This window comes from Crotalus tigris, unplaced genomic scaffold (assembly GCF_016545835.1).
Source record: "Crotalus tigris isolate CLP2741 ecotype Arizona unplaced genomic scaffold, ASM1654583v1 scf7180000024342.5246164, whole genome shotgun sequence".
Classification (NCBI taxonomy): Eukaryota; Metazoa; Chordata; class Lepidosauria; order Squamata; family Viperidae; genus Crotalus; species Crotalus tigris.
Window position 1 is genome coordinate 3,806,952 of NW_024100512.1, and position 5,549 is coordinate 3,812,500.

Sequence of the window (5,549 nt, forward strand, 5' to 3'; positions counted from 1 at the left end):
TTTTCACAGTTATATTACCACAACAAATATGTAATTTATTTATTAAATTTATATGCCCTCCAAATCCCTGCTAGGGTGACTCTGGATGGCCTGCAGAACAGAAAAAGATAAATAGAAAAGCAATTACTAGCCGAGGTGGCGCAGCAGTTAGAGTGCAGTACTGCAGGCCACTTTAGCTGACTGTTCAGCAGGTCAGCGGTTCAAATCTCACCGGCTCAAGGTTGACTCAGCCTTCCATCCTTCCGAGGTACGTAAAATGAGGACCCAGATTGTTGGGGGCAATGTAAATATATATATACATTGCTTACTGGTATACACCGCTTAGAGAGTGCTTGCACTTAAAGCGGTATATAAGTCTCATAAAATAAATAAAATAAATAAATTAATTAATTAAAAATTTTAAAGCTATTCATGTTAAAATTTTAAAACTATGCAAAAAATCAGACCCAAAGAGATGGACAACATGGAGATGAGGTCTTCTTATTCCATCAATTGTAAATATAATGTAAATAAAATGTAAAAGTGTTCTATGTATTAACAGGAAAAAAGCCATTTATGTTTTCCCTTCTCATACCAAAAATATAGAAGAATGATTAGAGCAATTTTGGTACAATAAACAGATACATGTCAATTTCTGGGATAAATACAACACTTCAAACTATGATTCCATAAACATGAAGAAGAAATATAGATTTACCTACACCTGTGTCAGGGGCTTAAATTATACTTGGAGGTCTCAACTTTGTTTGGGAACAGCTCATAAGTGGCTTATTCTTTATTAATTTATTAAATTTATATGCCACCCATCTCATTCTGAAAAGTGACTCTGCCTTTATTCCAAAATTTTCCACCTCCCAACCAAATCCATCATCCTGGATTTTTTGGGCACTCTTCCATCTCAATGCTACCAACACCCAACCTCTCTTCCCTTTCTTCTAGACCAGACCAAGTTGGCTCAGGGATGCCTGGGATACCTTTTAAGACAAGATCCATCAGGATGCTTACAGTATTATGAGATTTTTATCCTGCTTTTTGCATAAAAACTCAAGCAACATGCCTAAGGCTCTCTCCATCCCCATAACAGCAACCCTGTACTTAAGCCAAGTACTTAATTGCTTTAATGACCAAAGTTACAACAGGCATTGAAAAAAAGTGACTTATGACCATGTTCACACTTACGACCATTACAGCATCCCCATGGTCAAGTAAGCAAAATTTGGAAGCTTAGCAACTGACTTATATTTCTCACAGTTGCAGTGTCCCAGGGTCATGTGATCAGCTATTGAGACCTTCTCACAAGCAAAATTAATGGGGAAGTCAGATTCACTTAGAAACCCTGGTACTAATTTAACAAGTACAGTGATCCACTTAACTGTGGCAAGAAAGGTTGTAAAATGGAGCAAAATTCACTTAACAAATATTTTGCTTAGCAACAGAAATTTTGGGTTCAATTGTGGTAGTAAATCGAGGACTACCTGTATATAGAGAGTGTCTGTCTATCTACCTGGAGATGAGAAATAGAGCGAGAATGAGAGGCTGGAGGGCAAAGAGCAGCCTTCAGGTCCCCTCTCCCTGGCCTGCAACTCTACCAAGCTCTGCGACCCTTCCCTGCACCCAGGGATGCTCCCTCGCCGCTTGTAGGCAGTGTCACCATGGCAGCCCAAACACAAGGCAAGCGCCTCCCAGGCTACTCGCGCGTCTCCTGGCGGGACTTGCGGCGCTCGGGCGGCTCCCGGGCCGGGAGAGCGCAACTATAGCAGCTCCCGGGCCGGGAGAGGATCGCCGCGGACTCCTTTCCCCGCTCTTCAGGGTTCTTCTAGCGGCACCCGCCATTTTGACCCGTGGCGCAGCGCCCGGAGTATCTTTGGGAGCCGGGAGGCCACTTTTTGGCTGTCGGTGGCTTCCCCTGGGAGTCTTGGCGGGCGGATGGACACGCACGTCTCCGCCGGATCCTCGTCCTCCTTCTAGACTGGTTAAACAAGTTCAAGTTTCCCTCGCGGCCTTGGCCTCTTTCCTTTCTTCTTCCCTCGCCGCCGCGCAGGTAAGGCCCTGTGGGTCGCTCTCTGTCTCTCCTCCAGGGCGCAACGTTTGGCACGCTTACCTGTCCGGCAGCCTTAAGCCCACTCAAATGGGAAGTTGTCGCTGCAGTGGAAAAGCAGCGGCTTTTTTTTTTTTTACCGTTGGAAATGACAGTGACATTTGTGATGAAAAGATGGATGACAAGGCTCGAAGAGGTTTTGCTGTTTCTTCGGTCTTGGAGCAAGAAAGGCGCCTTGTGGTTTTTCTCGCTGCCGGTGCAGCTTAGATATCAGCCGGGGCTCTTCGCGGGGTCGGGCCAGTTTGAGGCGGTGCGGCAATTGAAAGCACCGATGAGGCTTTTTAAGATCAAATATGCAGGACCCTTACACATATTTGCACCGAAATGAAAAGATACCGTCGTGTAAAAACTGGGAGAGGCCCTTAGGAAATAAAACTCAGACGCTAGAAACGACAGGTGCGTTACAATGAAATGAGCCTGTTGGTTTTAACTCGTTGATTTGCGGCTTTTAACAGCCCCAAATCATCCAGAACGAGACGAAATGGCCTGCTTTGCAGCCGATCAAGCCGTACTTAGTACAGTAGTTATAAAGACTAGTAGGCCTTAATGAAATGCACAACTCTCCCTTGGGAACTGAGAAAAGGCTATTTCAGAAAACAGGAATGCCAATGTCTCAGCCAAACTAATTGAAGTTGCTGATTATATAGAACTAAATGGCTTTGCTGAAAAATCCACTTAATTTATTAATATTAGGGAGAAAATAGAACACCAATGAAAATCTGCAACCATAAATAGCTAGACTGCAGTGTTTCTTAAATTTGGCCACTTTAAAACTTGTGGACTTCAGCTCCCAGAATTCTTCAGCCAGCAAGTTGGGGAAGCAAGGTGGCTGGGGAATTCTGGGAGTTGAAGTCCACAAGTTTTAAGAAACACTGAGCTACAGTAGAGGGGTTTGATGCAGGACAATTTCCTCTGAATGCCATGTTGGATTTCTCATTCCACGACAGTCCCAAGTTTTGTTATACAACATCTCCCAGTATGAAATATATCTTTTAAAGGACAATCATATGTCTTATTTGCTTGGTTTATTTATGTACTTTTAACTATTCATGGTTAATTAGACACAACATTTTTGTACATAGGACATGGTTTCTGTGCCTGTTGCCTATTTTAGTTCATCAAACCCTTCTAATCTTATATGACAGATAAATTTAATTGGTTTGGCTGATTGAAAAATCTTTATCAGTTATGGATCACTTTGGGATATAAAGTTAATTGTATTCTCATCCATCTCTAACATAGCCCATTGTTCCTGATATAAAGTTTTTTTTAAGAATGTTTCCGTTTTGCTTTTATGCTTTAGTAGAGTAATTTTATTACATTTTAGTAATTTCAGTTCAGTTAGGGAGGTTTATTTCCAGAGGCATTCACAGGAATAAGGACTAGCTTTGGCCTGTCCCACCTGCCATCTTGAAGAATGAAACCTGCAACACAGGAAAATTATATTTAGAGAACCAGGAATATAATCAATAAAAAGCTTGATGAAGTGAAAAGAATCTGGTAATTTTACAAATGTGGAAATATGGCTTGCTTTATGCACATAATGGTTTACTGATATATGGAATCCAAACTTTCTCAAACACACACACACACACACACACACACACACACACACACACAAGAACCTTAACATTCTTCCTCTTTGCTGTTTAGGACTAAGTACAAGTATTTCTCGACTTACAACCATTCGTTTAGTGATCATTTGAAGTTATAACGGCACTAAAAAAAGTGACATGATTGTTTTTCATACTTAAGACTGTTACAGCATGCCCGTGATCATGTGATCAAAATTCAGATGCATGGCAACTAATATATGACAGTTGCAGTGTCTTGGGGCCATGACATTGCAGTGTCTTGGGGCCATGTGACACTTTTGCAGCCTTCCAACAAGCTAAGTCAATGGGGAAGCCAGATTCACAACAACTGTGTTACTAACTTAACCACTGCAATGATTCATTTAACAACTGTGGCAAGAAAGATCCTAAGATGGAGCAAAATTCACTTAACTATCTCACTTAGCAACAAAAATTTTGGACTCAGTTGCGGTCATACATCAAGGACTACCTGTACTACATTACAGTCTTGAAAATATGACATAAGGATTCTTTTTTTAAAAAAAGTGATCTTATTCCTAGTTGCAGACTTCCATGTTTTATGTGTAAAGAGTAATTGATTTGGAGGGAGAGCAGGAAGTAAAACTATTATGTGAACAAGACTTATCATTTTTATATTAGGACAATTCTTGCCCTTCCAGGAAGAGCAATATAGATTATGCACACACTGTCAGGGAGGAAAGTCAATGTAGGTTATGCAGAAGTATGGGCTGCTCAACTCTTAGTGAATGCTGTGTAACCTTCCAGCATGACCCAGTGCCTTTTTTTACTGGAATTAAGGCTTTCTTGAAGCAAAATATGCATGACAGCCATGTCACCTGAACTTGCACATTTTATCTTGAAATTAATTGGATTTAATTGAGTTCAATAAGGTTTAGCTTCCAGCAATGTTCCTTATTGACCAGAAAGAAAGAAAAACCCTAAAATCTTGACTTTCTCTGACATAGGAGCAATTAAATAAATCAGCATTGAAGTTTTTATAAAGACAGGGAGAGAAGTACAGTTACCAATATTTGTTGATCAAGCTAATTAAATTTTTAAAAGCACAGCAATACTAATTACTCTAAGTAAACTTTAGAATGTACAGTATGGAGCAATTCCAATTTATGGTATAATGTATTACTTATTTATTCAAACATCTGCTTAGTTGTAGGTGTGCATAGAAATATATTAAGGTTGTGCACATTTGGTATTTATTAAGAAGAAATGCTTCTGGTCTCCAAGTATAGCAACTCTTTACTATTCATTTAAGAAAGCTGATTTTTTTTCAGGCTTCGTGCACAAGATTTTCACTGATTAGAATGAATATAAATTTAAAAGTAGCAATAACTTTTTCTCAAGTTCAAGAGAAAGTTAGACCACTTAAAGAGCTGAGAAGTACTGGCTTTGCATGAACATTTATTCTGAATAATTAACAAATGTGTACAACTCTAATTCGTATACAGTAGATCTTTCCACAGTTAAACTAATATAATGCTATTCTACAAATACTATTTTGTTCTCTTGGATTATTCCCTGGGAGCAAATAGATAGATATGTATATAGTATATGCAGTTATATGAGAGCATGTTTCATAAAATAATAGGGACATGTAATGTAAAAGCATGTATGATTGCACTGGATTTGTATATTATGCTGTGTCCAGACCAAACCAACTACAATCAAATACACAAAGCCAACATCAAAGTTCAGTGATGTTTGCCTTATCAAACTTTTAGAATAGACTTCCGGTTCCGGTTTGCAGCGTCACTAGTCTCATGGGGAGACTTCTCGTCGGCTAGGTTTCCCTCCGTCGGTGGACCCTTATACGGGTCCAAAGTCGCCCTGGAGGGTGCGAC

At 40.0% G+C, this 5,549-nt stretch overlaps 1 protein-coding gene across 6 annotated transcripts in view; it reads left to right on the forward strand.

Annotated features, from left to right (window-relative positions):
* The first annotated feature begins 1,500 nt into the window (after positions 1 to 1,500).
* The window catches only part of CFAP20DC (CFAP20 domain containing), a 188,866-nt gene continuing 184,817 nt past the window's right edge, over positions 1,501 to 5,549 (forward strand). For 2 of the 6 annotated variants that reach the window (XM_039326717.1, XM_039326715.1), the window contains exon 1: positions 1,501 to 2,041. The gene's annotated coding sequence lies outside the window, so the exon portion shown is untranslated. The remainder of the gene's footprint in view (positions 2,042 to 5,549) is intronic. The other 4 variants (XM_039326714.1, XM_039326716.1, XM_039326713.1 and 1 more) reach the window with 3 other exon arrangements.